The sequence below is a fragment of the Phyllostomus discolor genome, chromosome 15 (assembly GCF_004126475.2).
Source record: "Phyllostomus discolor isolate MPI-MPIP mPhyDis1 chromosome 15, mPhyDis1.pri.v3, whole genome shotgun sequence".
In the NCBI taxonomy this organism is placed as follows: domain Eukaryota; kingdom Metazoa; phylum Chordata; class Mammalia; order Chiroptera; family Phyllostomidae; genus Phyllostomus; species Phyllostomus discolor.
Genome location: NC_040917.2, coordinates 19682102 through 19697535, shown reverse-complemented (window position 1 = coordinate 19697535; position 15434 = coordinate 19682102). Strand labels below are relative to the sequence as shown.

At 47.8% G+C, this 15434-nt stretch overlaps 1 long non-coding RNA gene across 1 annotated transcript; it reads left to right on the top strand.

Annotated features, from left to right (window-relative positions):
* Positions 1 to 8125: 8125 nt before the first annotated feature.
* Positions 8126 to 14893, top strand: LOC118498293. The gene is made up of 2 exons (XR_004900813.1): positions 8126 to 8602; positions 14736 to 14893. It is a non-coding gene; the product is annotated as an uncharacterized LOC118498293 (long non-coding RNA).
* The last annotated feature ends 541 nt before the right edge of the window (positions 14894 to 15434 follow it).

Sequence of the window (15434 nt, the reverse complement as noted above, 5' to 3'; positions counted from 1 at the left end):
CGCCTGCACACATATGAGCTCGATGCGTGGCACTCCTTTCCCACAGAGCTCAGTGTAGCACTGCTATCTTAATGGCTTCCTGTGCATACGCATGTCCCGGTTTTTAGCTTTGCCTCATGTTTAAAGCATCCAAAGGTGGCTTTATTTGTTTAACATACAATATACTGTATATATGGAGGGCCTTGTGAATTCTGGTAAGAGCAATTAAATATTTACTGTTAAATTCAAACTAGATCCCAAGGCATCTCCTGATTCTGAGGTTCATTTCAGTTTCTAAGTCTAACAGATCAAAAAGCATAGAAACCTGTTGATCATTGTCGTGTGAATCGGAGCAGAACACAAGGCCAGTCTTAGGTGAAATCCAAGCAGATTTTTGGATCTGCCTTTTAAAAACGCATTATCTGTACAAGGAGCCCAAATTTCTTGAATAATTGTTGATCTACTGCATCATTTCATACTTTGAAATGTAGTCCGTTTCTGATGGAAGAATTGGCTAGATATTTATCAGCAAATCACACATAAAAACAAAAATATTATTGAAAGACATCTGTATAGAATCTAGAACTTTGAGTTCAATGTGCATATTAATTAGTCCTGTTATATCCTGGAAATCTTTTTCTAAAGAAATTTATAATTCCTATAATTTATAAGGATTTACTGCCAGGCAATGATTCCTCCAGCCTTAATGAACGTCCAGGAAGCTTAGGTTAGCATCAATGCCCACCGCGCAAAGGACAAGCAATGTTTGAGACAAAGAACACAGTGATTCTGTCCACTGTCTCTGTTTGGGGTCGTTCACAGGCTGCAGGGACACAGGCCGTGCACGGCAGCCTCACGCGGTGACACAGGCCGCGGCCACCTGTGAAGGGAGCCGAGTCTGCGCCCCCCGTGCTGGCGTCACGGAGGCTGGAATTAGCAGGCTTGCTACATTTAACTGGCCAGCTGAGCACCATTTCCTGCTTCCTCCCTGAAATAAGTATGTAGTGCGTCCACCACAGTTCTTGGGCCACAGTTGGTGAGAAACATGCCTAATAGGACCACTCGGGACCCAAACAAACCAGCCTAAGACTGGGTCAGACCCAGTCAGCACGGAGAGCTGGTCGACCCACGGCCTTTCCCGCACCCCCTTACCCCGCACAGGCGAGCAAGAGTGGGTTTACAGTTATTCATAAGGAAAGACAACAATGTAATAATTAATGAAAATAATGCAAGAATAAACTCTGTGTTCCCCAACTGGAACCACACCTCTGCCCACCACCCCTGGAAATACCGTTGTCAAGCACTTTTATACCCACGAGTCTCACTCAGCCCTTACAGCCATCTTGGAGGCAGATGCTTTTATCATTCCCACGTTTACAGACCAGACAAATTCGGAGGATTTAGTAATTGTACACGATCACGCGGGCAATAAGCCGCCCAGCATGAACTTCAAAACAGACGCTCTAGCTCGGATTCCGGGCTTGTGCAAGCCTCCAACGTACAGGGGCTGTGCACACACTCGCTTCCCTCCCGTTCCTCTTCGTTTCTCACCCCACGGGGCAGTTACACGCAGACCCGGCCACCTCACACACACGCGCGAACATGCCTCCGCCTTCCACCTCCAGCCACCTTCTACCCGGTCTTGTCCCCACGCCCTGGACAGTGACTTCAGAGAACGCGTTCCTCTCCCTCTGCCCTCGTCGCCCGGTTTTCGGGGCATTTGGATGTGAAAACACAAACCTGTGACCGGTGACAAACACTGCTCAAGATGCACTGTCCCGAGGGAAAGAAAGGCCATCTATTTTGTGACCAGCCTCTCAAAATCCCGAAAGTTTTTTTTTAAATCCCTTTCAGAGGCTCTCCCATAGTTTTCGCCCACCTTTTTAACTTCCAGTTACATGTGCATTCTCTCAAACATCAACCTCCGGTGCCCAGATACATGATGGACAGCTGTCATTCTGTTCCGTAGCCTTCTTGTTGTGTGCACCGCTTGTATTATAATGGGACAGGTTTTCACATTTTTGTCACTGATATACAATACTTTACTCTAACAAGTAACAGAGGTTTGTCTGGCCTAACCTAGGAATCAGCAGTTCAGATTATCTTCTGTGGAAAAGGCGTGTTTTGAATATCCAATAATTGATCTACAAATGAGAATTCTTAATGCAGACTTGAGTATCTAAATTTCACAAGGCTTTCATTTCAGGCCACTCACCCCGTGCTCAGTTCCTACTCTGCCGACTGATACTTCTGGCCACGGCATGAGGCCATACTTTGGTAAATGATTTGTTTATAGAATAGAAATAAACAGGACTGTGATTAACTGGTGCATTCATTATCAGTCAACTATTTAAGTCAGGGGTGAAGTAGGTTGGAGAACACGGAGTCAAGCCACGCCCCCTTGGAAATGAAGACACAGAGGTCCCCGCTCTCTGATGAAGCCGGGACTCAGATCACACCATCAGCGCTGCGGCTCCGCACCCTTCGGCTCGTCCTTAGCTGAAGATCAATGTTCGTTGTATACACATTAGCGAAAAAGAGCAAATCTCTAACTCGGAAGGTGATGGATCTAAAGGATCATCAGGCATTATGTCCTACTTCTGCAACCTTTGGAAATAAATGTTCGTACTAAATAGAAAATGAATTCCTGATAACTGAATTAAACGGTCCCTCGAAACAGCCAACTTTGGATTTCTTTCCACACATAATAACTTGGAAAAATATATAGCCTGTGTTTACTATGGCACTACAGCCACAGTCTCTAAGAAGAGCTATAACTCGCGAACAATTTTCCTGATTTATGTTTGAAAACATACAGGGCATGAAATGATTTCTGTAACCTTACCTCTTCCTCAAGAACACTGGTAGGCAGGAGATATATTCCCAAAATCATGCTGGATTGCTTGTTACAGCCCCTTTATTAATAGAAGTGTGTGATGGGCGAATTACGCATGCGTCTCACACACACACACAGAGAAATATCATTAGATGTTTCCCCATTAAGAGAGGAAAGATGAAAAAAAGGAAGGGAAAGAAGGAGGGAAAGAAGGAAACTCTAATAAAAGAATCTATTTTCATCAAATGTTTACCTTGTAAAAATGGATCGCCTTCTTGAGTAAGAAAGGGCAATACATATTATTCAAAGGAACAGTTTATGGATAATGGATAGTTATAAACTGTAACACATTATACAAATTTTAGTTATTCTTGCTCTTCGTATTTAACATATATGGAAATTTGCTTCACAATCTATAATTGTGCTAATAAAAATCAGCATTTGTAAATATAAATTATATTGGTCATAAAATCGCCTTATTAATCTAATATATCTTACAGAGAAGTAGAGTTTAAACGGGCCACCCTGGTAACACCAATATCTGGAAATACCGTTTATCCTACTGCGTTCGGTACCTTCCAGAGCAGGAATGTGAAAGTTTTGCCATACCTCATGTAAAATCAGCCTCCTGAAACGGAATCTTTATAATGGCAAAAAATCACTACGTCCGGTATATGTATTTGCCCGGTTAAAAAAAATTCACTGGTGTAAGTGAAGCAAAATAAACACATCCACTAATTAGCATCCAGGGCAGAGTCCTAGCCAGGCCATTTATTTTAGCAGCCGTGCCACCAGAAACAGCCATGAGTGTTCACAAGTCAATAAAGTATCTTTGAATCTCCAGTGTCCTTCATTTATTCACGGGGATTCCAAATGCATTCACCCGCCCCCTTTGGGGTAATTAGGAGCATTCACTTGTTTAAATGAGCAAAGTATCCTTCACGATAGAAGTATAAACAGAGACCGGTTTAAAGCTCGCGATGATTCTTCAAAGCTGCAGAGATTACCAAGGGCGGTGGCATAAATACGTCATTAACTACCTGTACGCGGTAGACAGGCCAGAGAGGGGTGGCAGGTGGGATGGACACTCGGTACAGTGGGGCAGGGAAGTTCCCAGGGTAGTGGCTTTTCCCCGTCGGAAATCTTCAGGGTGGAGTAAGCTCATGGTCTCTCATCTCCCCAAAAAAGATGCCTTCCCCAGCTGTGTGGCAAAGACACACAGAGCCTTGAACCTTATCTCGAGGTGTCCTTCAGCCATTTTTATGTGAAGATTCACAAAGATTTCTCCAGTTACCCGAACCTGAAGGTCGCAAACCCTAGGGCTGTGCATTCACATCCTCTTTCAAAAGTCCGTGTTCCTTTCCCCATCACATCTTGCAAGATCGGCCCGCGGGCTCCCGGGCCCCGGCTCTCCCTTTTGGACATCACCACTGCTGATTCCAAAGCAAGGCACTTCTCTAAACTAGGTTCAAAGTAATCACAAGAAGAGGGTTCCATAGAAAGATCTTCCAACTCTCCCACAGGCCCCACTCCCACCCGCTAGCCTGAAGTGGTGGGGGGAGGGGCTCTTATACTGTGATCCCCTGCTCTGGTTCCTGAGGCCCAACTGGCGTGGCAACGCTAACCTACAAATGCCGTGTAGAACGGAATTATTGCACAGCTCTCGAACACTAATAGCAAAGTGGCAAGAGACAATTTCTTTGTCGGCACCAGAGGCCCCAGTACATTATTTTGACTCTTTATAAAGATATTTTTTAATGAATTGAAAAAGAAGTCACAGGGTTGCGAAACTTGGTCCACCGTCATCACTTCATAATGATGGATTTGAATGTCCGCGGAGAAAATTTCAGTTGGTTTTCTCACAGTGGTGGTTCAATGGAAAGATTCCCCAGCTGCTCTCTGGAGAAAATAAGATCTACATTTAAATGGAGATATGGGGGAGGGAATTTCAGGGGAAAAGAGGAAGGGTTTACAGGAACAAGTATAAAGGACACATGGACAAATACTAGGGGGGGAGTGGAAATGGGAGGGAGGTGGGGAAGGATGGGGGGTGGGATGGGAGTAAAAGGCAGAAAACTGTACTTGAACAACAATTAAAACAAAATAAATAAAAAATAAATAAATGGAGATATAGTATTTATATCACAGAACCTAGAAGGCAGGGACTCTTAAGGCTTCCTAGTGAGAGGAACTCAAATTCTATCAGGTGCTTTGCATGCTGAAGTGATCTCCGTTTCATAGGGTCCGGGCTGTTTCCGTAACAGTCTTTTCCCTTCGTGCATTCTTCGGAATATTTGTCGCGAGAAGTTAAAATGAAACCCAGTTGCAAAGTTCCCACACTAACAACAAGCAATTACTACCCTACATATTACGGATGCACACAGAAAAAGACCACAAAAGATAGGGTGGCCAGAAATGTTCAATAATTGAAAAGAAGAAATGACTTAATAGAGTAGTAAGCTTAGTTTACAATGCAGCCAATTTAAAGCCATAAAAATCCTGTGTAAAGATTTTATCTTGTGGTTCACCAGGGCCTCGGCTATCTATTATTCAAAAGTATCCCACCAGCGTTTTTCTTCATTAATGTGGCTTTGGGCATTTCCCTCAAAATCTTCCTGTTCCCGCAGCTTCCCGACAATTTTGAAACAAATACAAAAATTCCTACGTTATATCATCAATTCCCCTCTCGAGGATAACCAGGTCTTCCGTGATTCATTGAAACCTACCTACTTCACAGGAATCTGTAAGGCGAATTTCAACTTCCTCTGATACCATTCATCTGAGTTTCCCATCGCCAAACACACAAGACCTTATCAATAAAGACAAACAAGCAAACAAACAAACAAATGAGACAGGGCTAAATCGACTTGTAGTGCTCTGGCTGGAAACAGAAGGAGAACCTCACAAACAGCACCCTTCCCCGTGCCACACCGACCCCGGCGGCTGTGTAGATGTTCAACGCCCTGAGGCACCGGGAAAGCCGTCCCTTGGGTGGGCACAGTACGCTCCGCAGGAGGAAAGAGAGACCCTTGGGACCCCCGTCAGACTTACACCCACCACCTCTGGCGGGCTCCTGCTAGAAGTCTAGCTGCAACCGTGAGGTCCCTGTGGACGAGGTTCCTGCGCACAGCCCGGAACATTCTTCTCAGCCACGCTTCCCTCCAAGCCCTTCAGTCGCCCTGCCGCGCTCCCGCTGATTCAAGCTCCGGACTCAGCGAGAAAAACTACCCTATTGATCACTCCTGATGCAATACTGGTGCAGTGACAGTGGTGCTCAGTTGAAGGCGAGAACGTGCCCCCGCCCTGTGCTAGCCTTTTAATGTCTGGGGAAAAACTGGACAGAACAAACTGAGTGGCGCACACATGGGAGCCTAATCGATCGATCTGCTCTGTTTGGTTCAAGCACGACCCCGTCCGAAGGTCCCCTCGCCCCCTCTAAAGAAGACCGGCAGGTTTCCGTATACGCCATGCATGAAGATTTAAATGCTACTCGGATTGGTTAAAGAAAATAAATGATCTGTTATCAGTGTTTGTCCCCGGAACCCGTGACAGTGTTATCTCAACATGCACGGTTCCAATTCTACATCAGGCGAAGTTAGAGAGCTATGAGCTATGTAAGAATAACAAAGTCATGCACAGAGGCACACACATGTTCGGAGGATCATGTAGGCCAGCTTCACGATACACGTAATTCTTCTCGAGTTTGCAGGAGAAGAGGCCCTGGCCTTGTGACTTCGTCCCCGTCCCAGTTTCTACATCCCTTCTTTCTACCAGGGACTCCTCGGCTCAGATTTGAGAACTGTTCAAATTTCCCTCCCTTTCCCACAATGACACGGGCGTCTCCCAGGTGGGTTAACTCACATGGATCACATCAAATCCACTGCACCGAGAACAAAACAAAACAAAACAAAACAACACTAACAACCCTGACAGCACTCCCCGCTCCGCTCCCTGCCCGCTGCTCCTGAACTTGGGCATTTCCAAACACACTCCCCTGTCTGGTTTCCGGGCAGCAGGAGAAACAAAGCAGAATTTCACTTCAAAACTAGACCAAGTCTTCAGCTGCCCGGAGCACTTCCACACACCCGCAGGTCTTCGGACCTTCACTTAAAGTATTAGGCAGGAGTGTTTTGAAAGTAGTAGGAGGTTGTGCATGGACCTAACAGCTTGTCTGAACTCCTATGCTGAGATTTTTTTTTTTTTTTTGAGACAGAGAGAAGGTGCTGTTTTCAACATTGCCCTCTGGTCTGTGTGAGCAGACTCACTGGCTTTCTGTGTGTGCCTGTGCCTCGGAGTAGGGCCCCTGGTCTGGCAGTGCAACACCAGCAGGGCAAGCGTGCCCCCCAGCCTCAGCAGACCCAGGTGGCAGTTCACAGCAGCACCGAGGCAGGCACAATACAGGAGCGCACACACACCACCATTCCACGGTGCCCGGGCATGCATGCGGGGGTTTCTCCAGGCCCTTCCGGACTCTTCCAGAATTGCACAGTAAGACTCGGAAAGGGAGGGGGAGCGGGGTGCAGCTAGGCAGGGAGCAGAAGAGGAGGAGGAGGAGAGCTTCGCCCTCTCTGTCTTTCTCTAAGAATCTCCCATCAGCAAACACGGGGGACAGGAGGGCGACTCTATCCTGCAGAGGCTCCTAACAGACTTGAGGGGGAGCAGTGGGGAGGTGGTTGGAAATACTTCAAATGGTGGTGGGTGACCTCCCGGCAACTTCAGCGAGTCCCTGGGGAAGGGGAGGGGGAGGGGAAGGGGCTGGGGAGCCGAGAGGGAATGAGGCGTAGAGGACAGGAGGGAGACCCCTAGGACGACTGCAGCAGAAATCACCAGAAGGATTTCCCAGCCCCTGACAGCAGTCCTCAACTCCTGCCGCGCCGCCCTCTGCCCGCGACCCCGGCGCACAGCCCCTGGCTCCAGAAGACCCGAGGACTCCCCCCACCCCTGCCCGCCCGCGTGTCCTAACTCTGCCCTCACTCTCGGCCACTTTACCGAGCGCCCAAGTCTCTATCCGGGAAGGGGGATGGGAGAGGTGTTTAAAGAACAAGTCTCCTTGCCATTAGGATTTATCTGTGTCTCTAGCACACACGCCGGCTGGGGGTTTGCAGTCGTGGGAAGGCACGACTACAGGAGACGGACAGCACTTAGCACCGTGTTATTGGAGCAAGGGGCTGCTCTTTTTTTTTTTTCCAAGACACTCCAAACAAGTGAAGGGGGAGGGGGGTGGTGAGAGAGATTGCCACCAGGACTGCAAATCAAGAATGCCCCCGATGCAAATGTCTGTCTCCAGGGGTTGATGAGAAGGATGTGGACCAGTTACCTTGGCCGGGTCACAACTGCGGCAGGGTAATCGGGTGAGTCGTCGGGGATTTTAAAGGAGCAAGCCCAGCCGCCGTCTGTGGCTGGGAAAGTCTACCAAACCCCCATGCCGGAGCCGTGCACGTCTGACACACGCCTCCTTTCACTGGGCTCCCGCGACCTCAGCCGGCGAGGGGGTGCTGGCCGGCCGGCCGCGGGCAAGGGCACGGCCACCCGCTGGGCCCCTGCGGGCGCGGCGCCGGCCTGGCCCCCGGGGCCCGCGTCCCGAGCGGCTGTCACTCACCGAGCCGGGCTGCGAGGGGCAGAGGGGCGCCCGCGGCTAGCCGGAGCGCCCGGGCGCCTCCCTTCTCTCTTGGTAGCGTCGGTCCGCACTCCCTGTGACCCAGGACGTCATGATGCCTGTCTGTTTTCTCAATGATAACTTGGCAGAAGACGAGAGAGGCTGCCAGGTTCTCCTCGGGTGGTTACGTGGTATGTGCACGTTTCTGTTTGCATGCGTTTCTCTCCCCCTCTGGCTCTCTCTTTCTTTAAAAAAATAAATACCGATATTTTTTATGGGAAAAAAGACTTCCCGGCACTGTCATGATTCGATTGCGTTATTGCGCGTTTGCATAATTGGCACCTCTGGGTGTGTGTCTGGGCGTGTGGGTTTTTTGCCCCTTTAAATCCTGCTGCTCCCGCCGCCGCGCAGCCTCTGCAAACGGAAAGCAAGCATGCGTTCATCTTTTGTCTTTCATTTTACCTTCAGGGTGACATTCAGTGCCAACTGCTTCCCTTTTGACCGTCGCCAATCCCCGCCTGGGCAAAATAAATTCTAAAAACCGTGGGGGGAGGGGAAGCCCGAGCCGGCGTCACCCCCCCTCCCCCGCCGCAGCCCCGAATGCCGGGGTTTCCGTCCCTTCGACTCCCGGACCCCCAAACCGGCGCGACCCACCTCCCACCGCAGGCAAACCGGTCTCCTTTCTACCCACCGGGCCCAGGCAGAGACGCGGCACCAGGACAGCCGGGGGCATCCACGCGCGGCCGGGCACTCATGCTCGCGGCTGCCACTTGCTGACTTGCATCTCTCTGTTGCCTTCCCAGGGTGTAGGCCTCTCACAACTGGAGCTATTTTTGTCTCCTAGAGATGTTCTTTAAAGCCTTTTAAACATGGGGAGGGGGCAGGGAAGAAAGGGAGAGAGACAGAGGGGCACCCCGGTCCTTGTGTGAGGAGCTGCGCAGATACAGCGGGGAATCGGGGGGACTCCTGGCACCTGACCCACCGAGGGAGTTGGAAAGGACAGAAAGGATAACTGGCTTTTAATTGAATTCTTCTACAACAGCCAGAAAAGTTTTTTTTTTTTTTTTTTAAATACAAAGATATTATTGCCGGCGAATCGCGGCATTTGTCCTTTTTGTGATGATGTTTGCTAGAATCAGTGGGAAAGGTCTCCCGGAGAACCCTCAGCATTTACTTCGGGAACGTGCAGGTGGGTCTGAGGTGGTCTGAGGACAGGACAGGTAGGGCAGAGACCGCGTCTTTCTGTAACCACAGAGTCCGTGCTGCGTGTGCGGGGCTTGCTGTGTTTCCTGGGGCTTCTGTTCACCACAGTGTTGTGTCTATCATCGTCGCCATGTGCACAGCACAGAAAAACAAGTATCGAGCGCCTGGCCGGGCAAGCATTTCGCCCTGCTCTACCACTGATTCCCCGCCCGGAGTCCAGAATGGGCTTAGGACATTCCCCCAGCCCCCAAGTCTCATGTTGACCTTGGTCACCACGGCACATTAGTAAGCTCACTGTGTCTGCTGATTCCAAATTTCTGAAAGATGACAGCAAAAGCCAAGGCTGCAATCAATAATAATAATAATAACAATAACAATAACAATAATAATAATAATAATAATAAAGCTTGGAGGAGAGTGTGGAATCTGAAAAGCAAAGACTCTGGAACTTACCTAACACCAATGATAGCTGCCAGAGGTTTCCAAGCAGTTTACCTGACTCACAGGTTGGCTCAGTTGAGTGAAAATAGCAAGTAGCTTGCTAGGTCTCTCCCTCCCTTTGGAGTCCCAGCCCAAGAATCCCCAGCACATTCCGCAGGGAAGACACTGCCACTGTGCACAGACCAGAGGCTAAGAATTGGAGAAGAGCTTCCCTCCCTTAATCCCGGGCAGTCCCAGAATACTACCAACCAGCACACAGATCCCAGAACTTGCATGGGGCCTCGCTGTTCTTAATTAGACATGAGCTCTCGGGCCCTGCTTATCAGGCTCCTTGGAAGGCCCGAGGAAGAGCCGGGCCGGCCTGGCCAGGGCTTAGGGGTTATCGGTGTCCAGGGGGATTCTAAACAAGGCCAGACCCGGGTAGCCATCCTCTCCCCATGTTACTGATAACTTGCAGCAACTATCCATGAGGGGCTCATTAATATTCAATCTACCAGCCTGGTTCTCCAGCTTTTGTACTTATTAACCTCAGAACCGGACCCTGCAAGGCCCACTGCTAAGAGAAAGAACCGTAAAAATGTGACTTGCTTTAATCCCGGGAATCCATTTTTTTCCCAAATGCCTTCCATGCTGGTTGCCACCCCTCCGCACGCCAGCGCAGGCAGCCTAGTGGTTTCCTTCCCTGGGGCTGAGGTGTTCAAGCAACCGGCTAAGGGAGCAGGTGCGCCCTCAGGCTCCCTGGACGTCTAAACACCTAGCTCCTTTCTAGGCCCAGCTTCCCGGAGTCTGGCGCGGCCTATGAGCAGCTCTCTGTTGTTTATTCGGGTTCAGACGCCTCAGACTCTGCATTCAGGTCTTTATTTTCTGGCTTCACCCTAAATGTGCTAGTTAATATCGTTGTAGCCTGTTCCCTTTAACTTCCCCATGAAAACCACAGGGCGTGAAACTGCTGACTGAGGTGGATAGAACACTGGGAAGGCCCCGTTCTAACCTTTCCTCGTGCACAGAACCTGTAAATCTAAATCTTCCCAACAACACGAGAGAGGGATTATTGCCATTGGTGTTTTATGCCAAGGAACAGAGGCACAGAGAAGTCAAGGGATTTGCCCAAAGTTACACAGCTGGGACTCAAGGTCAGATGCCTTAAGTCCTCACTGGGAAGCTCTCTGCCCGCCTACCTACCTACCTACCTACCTACCTACCTATTCAATTGTCTTCCAAATGACTGGAACCTTGCATGTTTGGTTTAGGCTGGTCACCCACCACCCGTCTCCTATCCAGTGTCAACTCCTAGTCCAATGTCATTGCCCAAGCACTCAACACCCTGGTCTGCCTCTTTGCTGTTCAAATTCAATGCATCAGTCAAGGCCAAGTTCAAATCCTACTTTGTCCACAAAGCCATTAGTTACTATTCTTGGGTGTATTGATCACTCTCTGTCTTTGTTCCACAACAGTCACTTCTACCTATGACATCATTGTCCCTCAACTATCCGTGGGACTTTTTTTTTGACTCCTCTTCATCTCTCAGTTCCTTTCTGATGGGATTATGCAATTTTTTCCCTGACTCTTCCAGTATGCCTAACACAGTGCCAAGTACAACATTGGCTCTCATTAAATAGCTTCTGATGCACTAATTGACAACACACTGCCCTTTGGAGAGCTAGGGTGCCAATTTTCAATGCGACAGAAATTGAAAGTTTTATGTAGCACAGTTTTATCCTTTAACTGGAGAAATTGCAAGCTAATTTCCCCATATTTCGGAGAGTCCCTATAAAATAACCAAATAAGATCAAAATTATTTAATTTGAGAAGCTTATTTGGATGAGGTGGAATTTAATGAGAATGTGCAGGGGGCAGGAAAAGTGTGTTTGTGTGTGTGTGTGTGTGTGTGTGTATGTAACTGTAGTATTTGGAAAGCAATTGTAAACTTACCGTGATTTTTTAGCTGTTGTGAGAAGTTCCCTGCTATATACTGAATTTTCTGAGTATCAAAAAATGAAATTTTACACTTAAAAAATAGGAAAATAAGTCAGGAGACCTGTGACCTTGTGTTGGGTTTGTGGCTGATCATCTGTGTGTGCCCTCTGGCACATTAGTCATTCTGGGCCTCAGTTTCCTTCTTGCACAAGGGATATTTAACCAACTCCCACGTTTTGTCCAGCTCTGAGCTTCTGCAAGTCTAAACAGAGTATGAGAGAGAGAGAAAATGGAAGGGGTTAGCCTAGGAACACTGGTTTTCTTGGATGATATGAAAAATATGCTGGGAACTCAGGTGAAATGAACAAAGATCGTATTTCTAATTCCTAGCATAGTGAAGGGTAGCTCAGGGCAAAAAAAATCCTCCATACAGTCTTGGCGAGGTGGCTCAGTTGGTTGGAGCACTGTCCCATACACCAAAGGGTCGCAGGGTTGATTCCTAGTCTTGGCACACACCTGGGATGTGGGTTCGATCCCTGGTCGGGGCGCGTACAGGACGCAGCTGATGGATGTTTCTCTCTCACATCTATGTTTTTCTCTTTCCCTGTCTCTCCCTTCCTCTCTCTCTCTCTCTCTCTCTCAAATCAATAAACCCAATACCCTTGGGTGAGGATTTAAAAATGTTTTTAATTTATATACAAAAACATGTTCAAATTCACCTTTGCCAAGATGGTCCCATTTGAGATAAAATGATAAAAAACTTAGTGTACCGGTATCCCACCACACCAACCATATGTTATTAGTCCTCATTCATGCTTGCCTACAGCTTTCTTTCTAGAATAATCAGATTGCTACCGAGACTCCATTTGGTATGAATGACTCCAACCATTTGTGCCTGGATGCCTTAGGCTCGTGCATGCCTTGAACGAAATCGTGAAGGAGTTGAAGAGCACAGGTCTGCTTGGGGGCCAGAGTCAGAACGGGACCCCCGGCACACTTCCTGATGTACCTGACTTCGAATTAGCCTCCCTCTGTGCTCCCTTCCTCATGTCTACGCACGGAATGCTCCTAACTCGTCAACCTTCTCACCAGGTCTTTGCTGGGATAAACGAAACAGCCGCAGGGGAGGCATTCCACCAATGCCACAAAATACCATGGCAGATGTGGCTTAGTCTACACCAGAGTTGTGTTTCTGAAGAAACGTAAAATTGGGAGAGCCCATGAACCCAGGAATTCAGGTTTCCTGGCTGAGGATCTAGGCTGGCTTCTGCTACGTGCTGATGGTTACAGGACTTCACAATGTCCTCGGGGAGTTAAGGGCAGAGTCAGGATGGCTTTGCAGATCAGTCACCGTGTGCCAGCCCAGAATCAGAAGACATGATACAAACTGTGGGAAAGTATTCCAGTTAGTAACTCAACTAGGACCAAGTTCTTTAGAGCATTTATTTACAACAGAAATTTATACCATGCCTCTGGCATGCAAAAAAATGAGAATGATCTCATATAACGCGGGGGTCCTCAATCAAGATTTCATGGTAGCTCTAGGCATCTATGGATAAATTAAGAAACTCTCCAAGTTGCAGACAAAATGCATGTGTGTTTATGTGTGTGCACACACGTGTATGTGCATTGTTCTCAAGAGAAGACCTGCCACTTTGCTCACATTCTCAGAAGGGTTCATGACTCCTGAAAGGTCAAGAACTACTGGTATAAGAATAGCTTATTTTAAAACAGACTTAAGAGAATAACACAATCATTTAAGCCAAATGCCATGCTAACCTCAACATGGATAGCACACAATAATCACTAATATTCAGAGCAGTGGCCTTGAGACACAATAAAGGCATTGATAATCAAAAAATATATTTTTGAAGGTATTTCACTTAAATGAAAAGAGAAAATGCATATTTCTCTTTTCAGAAAGGCTGGAATATTGAATTTAAACAAGAAAAGGTTTCCGGTTCTGGGGAAGCTGGCTGGACAATTCTCTGTGTGCTAAGAAAGGGGGAGCAGTGTGGGAAAACGCTCCTTGTTTGGGGGAGTGCATTTCAGCCCACTGCAGCTGGTAGGGGGCAAAGAACGAGCATAAAGCAGAATCGTGGCGGTGAGGTGGGGGGAGGAAGACAGGAGGAATATCCAGCAGGAAACTGGAATCAGCAGACTTTAGTGTCGGCCTTGGGCAGCTGACTTAACGATAGGGTGTCCGAGAGGTGCGGAGAAAGGCTGTGGGAGGAAATCAGTGAGTTTGGTTTGGGACACGCTGGGCGTAAGGGCTGTGGGGCAGAGTCCAGTGCCCTTCGAGTCATTCTGAAGAGATCTGTGGCTGGAGGCACCTACTTGTGAATCTTCAGTGGATCCTCTGTGGCTTATGCTGGTAATAAAGGTGAGGGGAATTATGAATATAAATGATTCAGGAGCATCTGAAATAAGATTGCATTTATTTGAATAAAATCTAATTTGCAAAATATAAAATTATATGACACTCAAGGCAAAATAGTGTTGGTGATTTTAAATATTTATAGACACCTGTATTTGTACCATAAATTTCTGAATAGAACTATGTATCTCAGATTTTATTGTACATCTGGGGTTTTCTGGAGTTCTTTCATCTCAAGGCTTTCTTTTCTTTCTTTTTTAATTTTATTTTTCGATTACATTTACCATTGGATATTATTTTGTACTAGTTGCCGGTGTTCAGCACGGTGGTTAGACATCACAGCTCTAGTTTCCATCTGTGATCACACACTCACTGCCCGTGCGCAGAAGGGAGAGAGAGTTCCAGGTTCAACTGGAAAAATAATCAAGATGTCATCTGATGCCACAAGTTAACTCCTAGGTTCTCAGCTGCGTGGCCCTGCCGGTTGCTGAGCCAGCAGAGTAAAGTTGATGTCATGGAAAGAACATTGAACTTGGCATCAAGACACTTGAGTGTGAGTCTAATTTCTACCTCTCCCTGCTTTCGCAATCCTGGGCGAGCCATTTGGCTTCTTGCTACCTGGACTTCCCCTTCCGTGCTTGCCCTGCCGTCCGCAGGGAATGACCGCTCAGCCTTGGAGTTTAGGCAATCACCACAGGGGAGAGGCAGGTGGGCCCAGCTGCACACTTCACAAGTCACCTCCTTGATGACCATTTTGGGGACACCACCTACCCCTCTCCTCCCTGTGACTGTCCAGTGGAGTCCATCACCCCTTCCTTTCCACCTCCGTCCACACACTTGTATGATTGCATGTATCGCCTTTATTTCTGGTTAATATAACCTGGCTTTGCTGTTCCATTTAGGTAAATGCCTTTAGTCTAACAGATATTTTTGTTATTTTTTTTATTCCTAGGGCCTAGCACACAGTAGGTGCTCCATAAATGCACAATGAGTACACTACTATCAGGGGGGAGGATTTGCCTGCTTCTGCTCCTGTTCCATGGAAAGTCTTGAGCTAACCCAGGAAGCAGAGAGGGCAAAGCCAG